This window comes from Vipera ursinii (genome assembly GCF_947247035.1).
Source record: "Vipera ursinii genome assembly, chromosome: 7".
Taxonomy (NCBI): domain Eukaryota; kingdom Metazoa; phylum Chordata; class Lepidosauria; order Squamata; family Viperidae; genus Vipera; species Vipera ursinii.
In genome coordinates, this window is record NC_139521.1 from 57,189,690 (window position 1) to 57,203,918 (window position 14,229).

The window sequence follows — 14,229 nt, forward strand, 5'->3', positions numbered from 1 at the left end:
ATGAACCCTGGAGATTCCCATGATTATTCCTCTGCAATTTGACAATATGCTTTGAAGAGACTTTTTATCATTTATGGTGAACCTGTGATAAGGCAAAGAAATATTGGAGCAGGATTCATATATTAATGCAAAAAATTCTTAAAGTGAACATAAAGATTAAACCAGAAATTTTCCTTCTGGATCTAATGGAAGGAGAACTGTGGAAAAAAAAATTGGAACTCTTGATTTTATATATGGTGACGGCAGCAGGATTGCTCTGTGCACAAAAGTGGAAAGATGCCTCGATTTTTACCATGGACGAATGGTTACAAAAGTTGGTGGAATTAGCAGAGATGGCCAGATTGACTGTGCTGATAAAAGAAAAGAACATAAGTAGTTTTGTTTCTACTTGGAAACTGCTTCTGGACTTTGTGCTTTAGGTAGGAAAAAAATGATATTATGATTTTGGGTTTTACTGATTAGACTGATTTGCCAATACAGAAATGGCTAGTGCTTACTACTATAGAAATGTAAAATGTTGAGATTTGATTTTAATGTCTGATTTTACTGCAACACAAAGAGTTGGAAGTCAATGCCTTTTGTTTCTTCCCCTCTCCTTTTTCACACCTTTTTTTCCCCTTTCCCTACTGTTGTCCCCTACTATTTGCTTTTGTATTTTCACATTTTATGTTATAAATGAATAAAACTAATATAAAAAGGCAATACGCTTTTCTAATGTTATATGAATAAATAACAAGAAAAAATGAGACTACTTTTTTTAAGTCAATGTTTTGATTTTATAATCTATCCACACACTCATCTGAGGAAATTGCATCCATATGTTTAAAAGTATGGCACAAGACACAGAAAGCTTTTGTGTATATGGTAGATTTCTCCTCCATAGGTAAAAAGTTATATAACTCTTATTTTCCACTATGGATATCACAGAAAAATGAATTAAAAGGCTATTATTGGCTTTTGAACCATAACATACTAGTGAAATCTTGAAGTTATGTTTATAAAGAAGAGTGGATGATAATTTATCAATAATAAATAAAATAAATGTGGCTAGAATTCCCTGTATATTTAACATGCACTCACCAAGGGTTTTTTGTAATAAGATTTTATTGAGTTTCATTATAATATAAAAATATAGAACAAATGAAAGTTAGAATAGAAAAAAGAAATGGGGAAAGAGAAAAAAGATAAAAACTTCAGGGTTTTTTGGGTGCAGTAGATTACAAAATAATACAACATCAATCCTTTTGTCTTACATTTCACAAGATTCCAAGCCATTTCTATAATTACAAAATCATTCTAGTCATCGAAACTTAAAATGAAAATGTTTCATTTTTTCATTTTTTAGCAAAAAGTCTATTTGTCTCCAAAGAGAAACAAGGCCAGATAATTTTTTAAATTAAAACAGTCAATTTTGCCCCTCTGCTGACTCTATCACTTTTACCATCCACTCTTTCACTGTGGAAATTATGATGTCTTTCACACACCTACATTTTAAAATACTTATACAATGTATAGAGTACTTACTAGATCTTTTTTTAACAATGCTACAAAATCTCTAGTTTAGGTCTCCATATTCAAACAATATTTCTGAACAATCCAAGTATAGGATTTGGTGAGAGGAAGAGTAATTCTTGAGATAAGAGATTACTTCTGAGAAAGAAATACGATCTTTCTCAGTATTGAAATTAATACATAATACTTTAAAATTACTTAAAACATGATTAAATAAAAATCCTTGCTTTTCTAACCAAGAAGAATCATCAAAGAATAGTTCCTCTCAAATAGGTTTCCCAACATGATCAATAAATATGACTCGTTTTTCTTCTGCGTTTTCAGAAGAAGAACCTGCATCTATTACATTTCAGATGGGCAACGTAACAGCAAAAAGGCAGATGTATATTCCACAAGATCAGATCAGACTGAAGATAATCTTCATGAGAAGGTTCTGAATTTGACAAGGTAGGACCAATCAGGACCTTGGACAGAGTACTGTAGAAAAACTAGCAGGAAAGTACAAAGGTCTTCTGCATTTCACAAACTTGTTGGGCTTCACTCAGTTGTGGTTCTAGTAACCAAGAGTGGCAGCTGTGTTCTGTATCCATGGGCTCCTAAAGTTTAAGAGAAATGAACTTTACCAATCCAAGAAATATGATTTGGCAACATCTTCTGATCAAAAAAGATCTTAATGTGGAGAATGGGCAAGGCATAGAAATCCCCTGCCATGCAATTTGAAATAAAGAATGTTTGATATGGACTGAAGATCAGAATCAGAATAGAACTGGAAGGGACCTTGGAGGTCTTTTAGTCCAGCCCCCTACTCAAGCAGGAGAACCTATATCATTTCAGACAAACGACTGTCCAGTCTCTTCTTAAAAAACCCCAGTGATGAAGGACCCACAACTTTTGATGCCAAGCTGTTCCACTGGTAATTGTCCTCACTGTTAAGAAATTTTTCTTTAATTCCAGGTTGCTTCTCTCCTTGATTAGTTTCCATCCATTGTTTCTTGTCAGCCCCGGTGCTTTGGAAAATAAATTGAGCCCCTCCTCTTTGTGGCAGCCCCTCAAATGCTGGAATACTGTTATAATGTCCCCACTAGTCCTTCTTTTTTCTAGACTAGCCATACCCAAATCCTGAAACCATTCTTCATATATTTTAGTCTCCATGCCTTTAATCATCTTAGTTGCTCTTCTTTGTACTTTTTCCAAAGTCTCAACGTCTTTTTTGTAATGTGGTGACCAAAGCTGAATGCACTATTCCAGGTGTGGCCTTACTAAGGATTTATAAAGCAATACTAATACTTCACACGATTTTGATTCTATGCCTCTGTTCATACAACCAAGGATTGTATTAGCTTTTTTGGCTGCTGCCGCACACCCACTAGGACTCCAAGTTCTCTCTCACAATTACGGCTTTTGAGTCAGGTTTCACCTAATCTGTACCTATACCTTTAGTTTTTCTGCCCAGCTGTAAAACCTTGCTTTTCTCTACATTAAATTTCATGTTGTTGGATAGGGCCCATTGTTCAAGTCTGTCAAGATCTTTTTGACTTTGGGCAGTTATTCCTCCTGGTTGGTCCCCATTATCTTGAAGGATGTGGTTGTAGAGCTTTTTCTAGAAATGAAAATCCTAGATCTTCCTTAAAAAGTTCTTTTCCTCTCCCATATTCCTTATCCCCTCAACCAAAATACATGAGTAAGAAAGAAGTGAACCAATTATATCTTGATCCATTTCAGTTTGATTTTTTTTTCTGGCTGAGTGTGTTTATGTTTCTCATAGTTAACGGGAAGAGCTTACAGAAGTAGGCAATTCACTCACTGAGTAATTAACAAGTGGATGGGGTTTTACTTTTCTGCCAAAGTCTTAGTCCCAATCAGCAGTCTTTGGAGAGAAGACAGTTGTGAGCAGATAGAAACAGAACTATTTAGTGGCTTGAGGACAGCACAAAAGAAAAATAAAGATGAGTTTAGTGATAGGGGGAATAAACCAAGGCACCAAAAATAGGAGCATTTAAGACAAAAGAAAACCAAGTTATGAATAATAATTGCTATTATTCCCAGGAGAGAATGTTTTCCAGTTTTTACATGACCAGTAGTTCTCAACCTTGACAGCTTTCTTATCTTTGGACTTCAACTCCCAGAATTCTGAACAATGGCTGTTCAGAGAATTTTGGGAGTCAAAGTACACAGATATGGAAGGTGCAAAACAGCGGCCTAGAATATGCAAATTATAACCATTGTATTTAACTACATTGATTTTCAACTTTATAACTAAGCATATCTTTTTAGACTAATGTCTTTATGAAATACAAATCATCAAAAAAATCATTGGCATAAATGGAAGCACTTCTAATTGATAGGGAATTGCCTTCACTTTTAAGAATAGTTACATTTCCTGTATTAAAAGTTGCAAGGTGTATTTTGAAAACATTCACTTACTTTTCTTTTTATTCATGTAACTTTTCATTAATTTATATTTGATTCTTTTTTTTACTTTATTAAATTTATTATTTAAAACATTGGACACGGTACAAACGGACTGACATACCTTCTTGTCTACAATATTCATATATGTATATGTACACATAAAATACACTTAAGATACAAATCAATTATATATAATACAATACTTAGAACAATCAACCAATCTATAAATTCTAATAGAGACCTTCCTTTTGTTCCCGCCAAAGATAAAATTTATTCCAAATTTTGTAGTAACCTGATTGTAGTAACCTGATTTTTAATTTCCAAAGTTAATTTATCCATTTCTGCGCATTCCCAAATTTTCAACTTATATTTGATTCTTATTTGCATGATAAACTTATATTTGGGAGTAATCCCATTCTGAAAATTTTCTTTGTGGTGAACAAGAGGACTAATGCGTTGGATCAGCTTACCGCTAATCAAATTTTTCAACCATCTGAATTACTGCAAGAGGCATATGGACTGCAAAATAGCAATATATTTGATTTGTACTTTAAATAAAAATAAAATTGTGTTAAGATAAATATTACTTTGAATATTACCTTTTCATTTTCTGTATATTGAATCAAGATAAATAGATAGAATGATGAAGAGATAGCATCTCTGTGCTAAATTAAAGGACTTGTTTATGAACAAGAATATAAATATAGGGGGTATAATAGAAACATGATGGAACTGAGATAATGAATAGAATACAGTCATTCTTGGATACAAATTATATGAGAACTACAAACTACAGTAGGGTTTCATTCTTTATATCAAGGAGGGCATAAATTCTAGCAAACTTTGGAAGAACAGATTATTCCATAGAATTACCATGGGTAGCAATATTGTACACAAATGTAAATTACAGCTTGGGAACATAGGACATTCTTAAATCAGTGAAAGAAATCAGAGGGGCATATTGTACTAAAATGGGCCTTACTCTGACCTAGCATGCTTTGATTATTTTAAAATTTAATTAGTTGATTTTGTTTACTAAACTTGAGTATGTTTATAAAAAAAAACATTATTTATGGATTTCCCAAGTCTACCAATAGAGGTGAACTAAAGTTCTGGGAGCTGCTGATGACCCATAGATGTTTGATAGGAACCTTGAACCTGGGGGAGGGAGCTTGTGGGTTGATTTGATAGGGAGGGGAGAGAATGTGAATTGGACAGGCACTAACATTTTGGTAGTGATGGCAGAGGGAGATATTGTTTGAAAGGTAATTTTAATATCTTAGACACCTACTACTTTGTAGCCCCCTGGGTTTTGCCCCAATGCCTGGCCAGTGAATCCACAGTAGGTCCAGAGCTCAGATTCCTGTTGTTTAATCCCGGGTCAGCTTACAATAAGGCTCTTCTTATCCAGAAATGTATTATGAATGAGAAAATAGAGCGGGTGTACATTTATCCTTGAGTCTTAAAGCAGCAGTGGTCTATCCCTCTTCAATAAGTCACTACTAGTCCTAACAGTGTTGAAATATTTCTGATCCAATTCCAGCCTTTGCTCCTTGGAGATAATTCCCTGCTTTCCACAATTAATCCGTTTAAACACATTACATCTCAAAGGTTTATATATAATGAAGATCAAGTTACTTTAATAAAAAGTCAAATAATATTACAGGGTAGTCCTTGACTTACAACCACAATTAAGCCCAAAATCAAGCTAAGCGAGACATTGGTTAAGTGAGATTTGCTCCTTTTTGCGACCTTTCTTGCCACAGTTAGTAAGTGAGCCATTGTAGTTGCTAAGTTACTAACATGATTGTTTAAGTGAATCTGGCTTCTCCAATGACTTTGCTTGTCACAAGGTTGCAAAATATGATCACTGCAATCGTCATAAATGTGAGTCATTTGCCAAGCATCTGAATTTTGATCGTACAAACATGAGGATGCTGCAATGGTCATAAGTGTGAGAAACGGTCATAAGTCACTTTTTCAGTGCTGCTGTAACTTTGAAGGGTCACTAAATGAACTGTTGTAAGTTGAGAACAACTGAACTAATAAAATATTTCAATTTTAATTTACCTTAATAAACATTTTAGCACTTGGTTTTGAATAAAAGTAGAGTTTAATACCTCTTTTTCCTTTAGGAATATTCTGAAACTACTGCAAATAAAGTGTTAAGGAGGGGAACTGGCTAGGATGAATTTTAAAAGGAAAAAAACAAAAAAATCCCTACCTCTTGTCTTTTTATTTTCTTTCAGTATTTGATTAGCTTTGCACAACTATGGTATACATTCCTATAAAATAACTGCTTAGCAAGAAGAGAATTAGGTGGGAGAAAGCCCCATTAACTACACTCAAAAGAAATAATAGCATTGGCCGAGGGCCAAAACGAAAAATGGGCAACAATCAGGAAGAAAAAAAAAATCCTATTTAATTCCCCTTCCTCCATAAACATGGTAATATATATTTATCTGTACAAATCAGGGAACAGTAAATGATAGAGTGGAAGGCAGTGCTGCATAATGAGGCCACAAATAATCCATATTGCATTGTGGGTTTTTTTTTTAAAAAAATGAGTAAATTGTATCTTTTCTAAGCAAGCTGTCTACTATTGCAGTTTAGTTTTCACTCTGTTCGGTAATTGTACTTGAGCTGAGACACTTAGCCACTTTATTATGTTTTTTTTTCCCCACCAGCCATTATGTATTAGAAATTCAGGGCACATCAGTAGCATCTGCGAAACTATTATTGCATCTAGGACCAACTCTGCAGTCTAATCCATCATAATTATGACTGGCCTCCTTGAAGATGTCATGATGCATGACTTACAGCAGCACATTAGTATGCAAATGACTGAGAATCTTATTTGTCCAATATGCATTTTAAGAATTCTACTCCCGTCAATGGATGCTTTGAGACATGAGGAAATGCTGGTATAATATTTTTCATACAAACTGTACATACCAAGAGAGGCACATATTTCTGCAGCTTTGCAAAAGAATCTTTTCCTCCATCTTCCTTCACTCTTAAAAATGTACTTTTACACCTTATAACAGGTAATACATTAGCAAATATGCCAAGACCTCCTTCAAACAGGTGAGCCATAAATTGTGATTATCGTGGCTTCATCTGACTTCCAGAAAAGTTTTTCTTTGACGGGTCACCATTTTTTTCTGAGACAGTGAATAAAAAGGACAACATATTATGTTAATAAATATCTGACAAGACCCCAGCCGGCGTCAACTTCCCTCCGTCCAGTGCGCTCCCACAGAGAGGGCCTCCTAAGGGTGCCGCCGTTAGGCTCCCAGGGGGAGGGTGTTCTCTGTGGGCGTGCCTGACCTATGGAACCGTTTACCGGTTGAGCTCCGGATGGCTCCCGACTTTCGCTCCTTCCGACGCGACCTAAAAACCTATCTGTTTGAGCAATCTGGTCTGGTCTGACGGGTTTTGTTTTAATTATTGTTTTAATATAACTTATCTTCTGCATTTGGGCATTAGGGTTTAATTTGTTTTCAATTTCTGTATTTGTTCATTTTGATATTTATGTCACTGTTCACCGCCCTGAGTCCTTGGGGAGAAGGGCGGTATACAAATCAAATAAATAAATAAATAAATATTAGCTAGACTGAGGGTTTAGAAATAGGGAAGTTTACTATTTATTTTCTCTGCTCTAAAACCAAATCACATGGTAGATACAATCATATCAATTTTTGCATTTACTGGTGTTTTTTTTGCTTGTTTGCTGTATTTTTAAATAGTTATATTGACATTAGGTTAGGGCAGGGGTAGGCAACCTCGGCTCTTTTATGACTCATGGACTTCAACTCCCAGAATTCCTGAGTCAGCTATGCCTACCCCTGGGTTAGGGTGATGAGGAAAGTTTAAACTTTTCTGACCAAGTCTTATCACTGAAGAGTTGCACATGATTGCTAATTGGACCCTCTTTGCTCTTAAACTGCCAGAGGCTGCTGGGAAAAGCTACAATGCTGTGAGTTAAGGTGGGTGAGGAGCATAGTAGTGGCCCGTGCGCCATCACATAACTAAAAATCAAAAATAGTGGTGGTACATTCAGGGCAAGTGCATCTGAGATTCCTTTCATCTCAGTATGTCTGGCTTAGTTCAGTGCAACACTTGTTTTGCAGCTGTCTTTCGCAGCACTCTTTTCAAACTGGGAAAATGTCCTATCTGTACACAAATCACTAGTCTACAAGGACAGATTTATATATCTAGGGTCTGTAATCTGTGCTCTTCAGGCAGAAATTAGGTGTTCAGCTCAGCCCTTCTACTCTACTGAGCCTTCGTGCTATCAGCCCCCTCTACCGCAAAGATCCTGCAGGAGAAGGGCAGTGTGGACAACCGTAGGATCTGGCAGGGTGAGAGCTGTGAACCATAAACCCAAAGCTTTTGCTGTGTCCCTGCATAACAGATACAGTGCCCTTGCTGACCTTAATAGCGACATTAAGGAAACAGGTCAAGATAGTTGTGATGATAACTCAATTACTGTAAGCAGGGGACCATGGTCTGAGATGAACTTGTTTTTGACAGGGAGAAGTGCGAATCAGGTATTACACATCAGTCATACAAGAAAAGAAAGGTACCCAAAAAGAGAAGCCACCTTCTGGTTGGTGATTCAATTATAAGGGATGTAAATTTAGGAAAGGATACAGAGATTTCAAAAGAGGTCAGGTATCTTCCAGGTGCTACTGCCAGTAAGGACAAGAAGCGTATTTTCAAAATAGTCAACAATGCCATCAAGGACTGTGATGTGGATGCTATTGTACATCTTGGCACTAACGTTCTGTCCCCAAAGGATGTACTCTGTGTGCAGAATGATTTCCAGAGCTTGGGGCAGGAACTCAGCAGAATAGGCTGTAGGCTCACTTTTTCAGAGGTCTTACTAGTATATAAGGAGCAAAATGGAAAAGGCCAGCGTATAGCAGAATTTAATATGTGGCTAAAGGAGTGGTGTAAAGGAGAAGGCTTTGGTTATATTAGTCACGATGTCTGTAGCTGGTCCAATGAAAAAATGTACAAAAGAGATGGTCTGCATCCATCCAAGAAAGGGACTGAGTTATTTGGCAATAAATTCACAGCTTTTCTGGAGGAACATTTAAACTAAACAACGGGGACAGTGAGTTAATTGATACAGAACATCACTGTCCCCGGCAATCTAAGAAAATAGGGGAAGTCAGGCACCACACAAGTTATGTAGCAAGTAAACGCAGGGTCAGTCATAAAGGACTCAAATGTCTATACACCAATGCGCAGAGTATGAACAGTAAGCAGGGTGAACTAGAAATTCAGGTAAAAGAGGGCGGATATGATATTGTTACCATTATGGAAACTTGGTGGGATGAAACCCACAAATGGAACACACAGCTAGAGGGATTTAAATTATTTAAAAGAAACAGACTAAACAAAAGAGGAGGTGGAGTTGCTCTCTATATAAGAAATAACTTTATCTCTACAGAAATAGAGCACAACAATGATGAAAACTGTAAACTTGAATGCATTTGGGTCAATATAAAAGGAGAAAAAAATGACATTGCCATAGGTGTATGCTGTAGGCCGCCCAACCAAGCAAAGGAAATAGATAAACTTTTTGCTAGTCAGCTAACTAAAGTATGTAGGAAGCACATCATAATAGTAATTGGGGACTTTAATTACCCTGATATCAACTGGGAGACAAACTGCACCAAATGGAAGATCAAACAGATTCCTGACAAACCTAGCAAACAACTTTCTCTCCCAAAAGGTAGAGAAGGGAACTAGGGGATTAGCCATATTGGATTTAATTCTTACTAACAGAGATGAAATGATAGAAAGTGTCGAAGCCACAGGAACCTTGGGGGAAGTGATCATGCAATATTGGAATTCAACATTCTGGAAGCACAAGCAATAGAACACAGCCAAACTAGAGTCTTGGACTTTAAAAGAGCTAATTTCAATAAACTTAGAGAGACCTTGGGAAGAATTCCATGGATGAGAATCCTAAAGGGGAAAACAACTCAAGAAGCTTGGGAAATTTTGAAAAGTGAGATAATAAAGGTCCAGTCTAGCACAATACCAACAAAGAAGAAAAACGACAGCTCTAAAAAGAAACCAGCATGGCTGCATAAAGAACTCTGATAAATTGAAAGATAAAAAGGACAAGTATAAGAAGTGGAAAGAGGGGAACATAACTAAGGCAGAATATCAGCAAATAGCCCGTGCCTGCAGAGATGAAGTGAGGGAAGCCAAGGCTCAAAATGAACTAAGGCTTGTGACCAAAGTCAACAATAACAAAAAAAAGCTTCTTTCAACATATAAAAAACAGGAAAAAAGTTAAGGAAATGATTGGTCCATTAGTGGGGGAAAGTGGCAAGAAGGTGACAAGCAACAGGGAGAAAGCAGAACTATTTAACTTGTTTTTTGCATCTGTCTTTACACAAAGGGAAAAAAACAGTCCAACCTACCAAAACCAGTGCCATAAAAAACAGAATAGAAACGCAAGTTAAGATAGGCAATAAAATGGTAAGTGAGCACCTGTCCAGCCTAGACGAGTTCAAAGCACCAAGACCAGATGGATTACACCCCAAGGTTCTCAAGGAACTGGCAGACGTGATCTCAGAACCACTGAACTATATTTTTCAAAGATCTTGGAGCACTGGGGAATTACCAGAGGACTGGAAAAGAGCTGATATAGTTCCCATCTTCAAGAAAGGGGAAAAAATAGATCCAGGAAACTACAGACCTATCTGCCTGACCTCAATACCTGGGAAGATTGTGGAAAAGATAATCAAACAACAAATCAACGATCACCTTGATGCAAACAAAGTCATCACTAAAAGCCAACATGGGTTTGTAAAAAACAGATCATGCCAGACAAATCTTATTACATTCGTTGACCAAGTGACAAAATTAGTGGACCAGAGGAATGCTGTAGATATAATTTACTTGGACCTCAGTAAGGCATTTGATAAAGTAGATCACAACCTACTACTTGATAAGATAGAAAAATGTGGGTTAGATAGCATCATCACCAGATGGATTCATAGCTGGCTGACCGGCAGTACTCAGCATGAGGTCCTCAATGGAACCGCATTGGAAGTGTGTAGTGGGGTGCCACAGGGCTCTGTTCTGAGCCCAGTGTTCTTCAACATCTTCATCAACAATTTGGATGAGGGGATAGATGGGGAACTCATCAAATTTGCAGGACACCAAGCTGGCAGGAATAGCCAATACTCCAGAAGATAGGCTTAAGATACAGGAGGATCTGGACAGACTTGAACACTGGGTGCTATCTAACAAAATGAAATTCATTGGTGAAAAAAGTAAGGTTCTACATTTAGGCAGGAAAAATCAAATGCACAGGTATAGTATAGGTGGTACCTTGCTCAATAGTAGTAACTGTGAGAGGGATCTCGGAATCCTAGTAGACAATCACTTAAATATGAGGCAGCAGTGTGCTGCAGCTGCCAAAAAAGCCAACACAGTGCTAGGCTGCATTAACAGAGGGATAGAATCAAGACCACGTGAAGTACTAATACCACTTTACAATGCCTTGGTAAAGCCACACCTGGAATACTGCATCCAGTTTTGGTCACCACAATGTAAAAAAAGATGTTGAGACTCTAGAAAGTGTACAGAGAAGGGCAACAAAGATGATTGGGGGACTGGAGGCTAAAACATATAGGGAATGGTTGCTGGAATTGGGTATGTGTACTTTAACGAAGAAAAGGGTGAGGGGTGACATGATAGCAGTGTTCCAATATCTCAAGGGCTGCCACAAAGAAGAGGGAGTCAAGCTATTCTCCAAAGCACCTGAAGGCAGAACAAGAAGCAACGGATGGAAACTGATCAAGGAGAGAAGCAACCTAGAACTAAGGAGAAACTTCCTGACAGTTAGAACAATTAACCAGTGGAACAACCTGCCTCCAGAAGTGATGAATGCTCCAACACTGGAAGTTTTTAAGAGGAGACTGGACAGCCATTTGCCTGAAATGGTATAGGGTTTCCTGCCTGAGCCGGGGGTTGCACTAGATAACCTCCAAGGTCCCTTCCAACAACAACAACAACTTCTTCTTCTTCTTCTTCTTCTTCCTCTTCTTCCTCTTCTTCTTCTTCTTCTTCTTCTTCTTCTTCTTCTTCTTCTTCTTCTTATTATTATTATTATTATTATTATTATTATTATTATTATTATTATTATTATTATTATTATTATTATTATTATCACCAACTAAGAACATTCTTAAATCAAAGATTTTCGCTAGTACACACTCTTTGTCACCTAGTAGTCAAATACTTCTTTGATAGCCACTTTCATTTTCTCACTTTCAAATTATTTACAGTTTGTAAGAAGAATTTTTAAAGAACTATGTTTTCTCTTATGATCCAGATAGAATGAACTTTTATATTTTTCATAATTCTGATTTTCTTCATTTTTCTTGAATACAATTATTTATTTTGTTTACAAACTACTTAAAATTATTCACATTATCATCCATGGATCTTAGACCCAAATGCCCTGGAGACCTTCTTCTTCTTTCAGTACTTCCAGTATTTTTTTTTTAAAAAATATTTCAACAGGAACTTGTAACATCTTAGCCTACGTGCCTGGAATTTTAACTCCAATATCTAACATCAATATCATGGTCCATATCATTCATTCATCTCAATTCTTCCATGCCTATCAACACAAACCACAAGATTGGTGCATATAATTTTCTTGAAGTGTTTCTTATTTTCCTTCTGGTTCTTATATCATCACTCATTTCAAAAAAGTATTAGAGAACATGAAAAATAATTTAGATTTTATTAAAATAATGAAGCTTAGTAGTTCAGAAATCTGGTTTATCTGACCATGCCATGGAAAGGAAAATAAATTGATTTCATTAAGACATAAAAGTGTTCTTTTAGTGTAAACAGTGTAAAATGTGAAAGAATATAATGGAGATCCCTATGTCCATTCAAATTATATAAAATAATAGTATTATTATAAGTGCAAAATATATTTTGCAATTCTTTTGTTCTAACCATACTAAAAGTGTTTTAACTAGGAAATATTCTACATAGCTCTAAATATTATAGCCTTTCTTGTTTTTGTACCATACTTACTTTAAAATGACCCAGTTTGAAGTTTTGCACATAGCAGAGATTAAAGTGCTACTCAATGCATATTGAATGTCTTGGGGAATAGAATTGTAATGATGAAAAGAACAATTTAAATCAAGAACAATCATTTGCTTAATGAAAAAAATCTAAATCAAATTGTCTCTGAGAAACAACTATCTAACCTCTATCAACCCTGACTGCTCTTTAGAAGGCCAGATCCTGAAGTTGAAACTCAAATACTTTGGCCACCTAATGAGAAGGAAGGACTCACTGGAGAAGAGCCTAATGCTGGGAAAGGTTGAGGGCAAGAGAAGAAGGGGACGACAGAGAATGAGGTGGCTGGATGGAGTCACTGAAGTAGTAGGCGTGAGCTTAAATGGACTCCAGAAGATGGTAGAGGACAGGAAGGCCTGGAGGAACGTTGTCCATGGGGTCGTGATGGGTCGGATATGACTTCACAGCTAACAACAACAACAAACCTCTATTTGAAGATGTCCAACAAAGAAGGCCTCAACATCACTCTAAGGATTGATTTCACTGCCCAACAATTTTTTTACTAATAGCGAGGTGTTTTTATTTTTTATTCTTTTTAAATATTCATGGTAGAGGACAGGATGGCCTGGAGGAACATTGTCCATAGGGTTGTGATGGGTCGGACATGACTTCGCAGCTAACAACAACAAATATTCAGTTAGAATTCTTAGAGGCATCATTTCCTTCTATGTATGTTCTTATAATATTTTGTCATAATATGTAGTTATGTTTTCTTTACTGTGCCTTTAATTTCATTGGTTTACTATGTTTTGACTCCTTTTGTTCACTTTGCATAATACTGTTTATCCTGAAATAAAATAGTGTGATGGGAATGCATGTATACTGTATATGCTTTTGAAAATTTCCCAAGAGACTTCATCGGGTATCATCAGGAAAACTTACAATAAGAGTAGGATTCTGGTGTGCTATTTATCACTATTATTCAATTTAAAAGAAGTGAAATTAAGAAACATAGTAGTTTAGGGGACTTCAGTTGAAGATGTCCTGCCAGGAGGCACTCATGATATCATATCCTGAATGTCAACTATGGTCTTGTCCCATTAGTATCTGGCTGTACTCATTAATCAGGTCACATGCTTTATCACATTTTCTATTTCAGGTGTGTGACTATATAATATGTATGGAAGAACGCTAGTATTCCATAAAACCACTGAAGACCCTTTTTAG

At 36.4% G+C, this 14,229-nt stretch overlaps 1 protein-coding gene across 1 annotated transcript in view; it reads right to left on the reverse strand.

Moving 5' to 3' along the window:
- Positions 1–14,229, reverse strand: part of TET2 (tet methylcytosine dioxygenase 2) — an 83,723-nt gene that overhangs the window by 27,987 nt on the left and 41,507 nt on the right. The window lies entirely within an intron of this gene.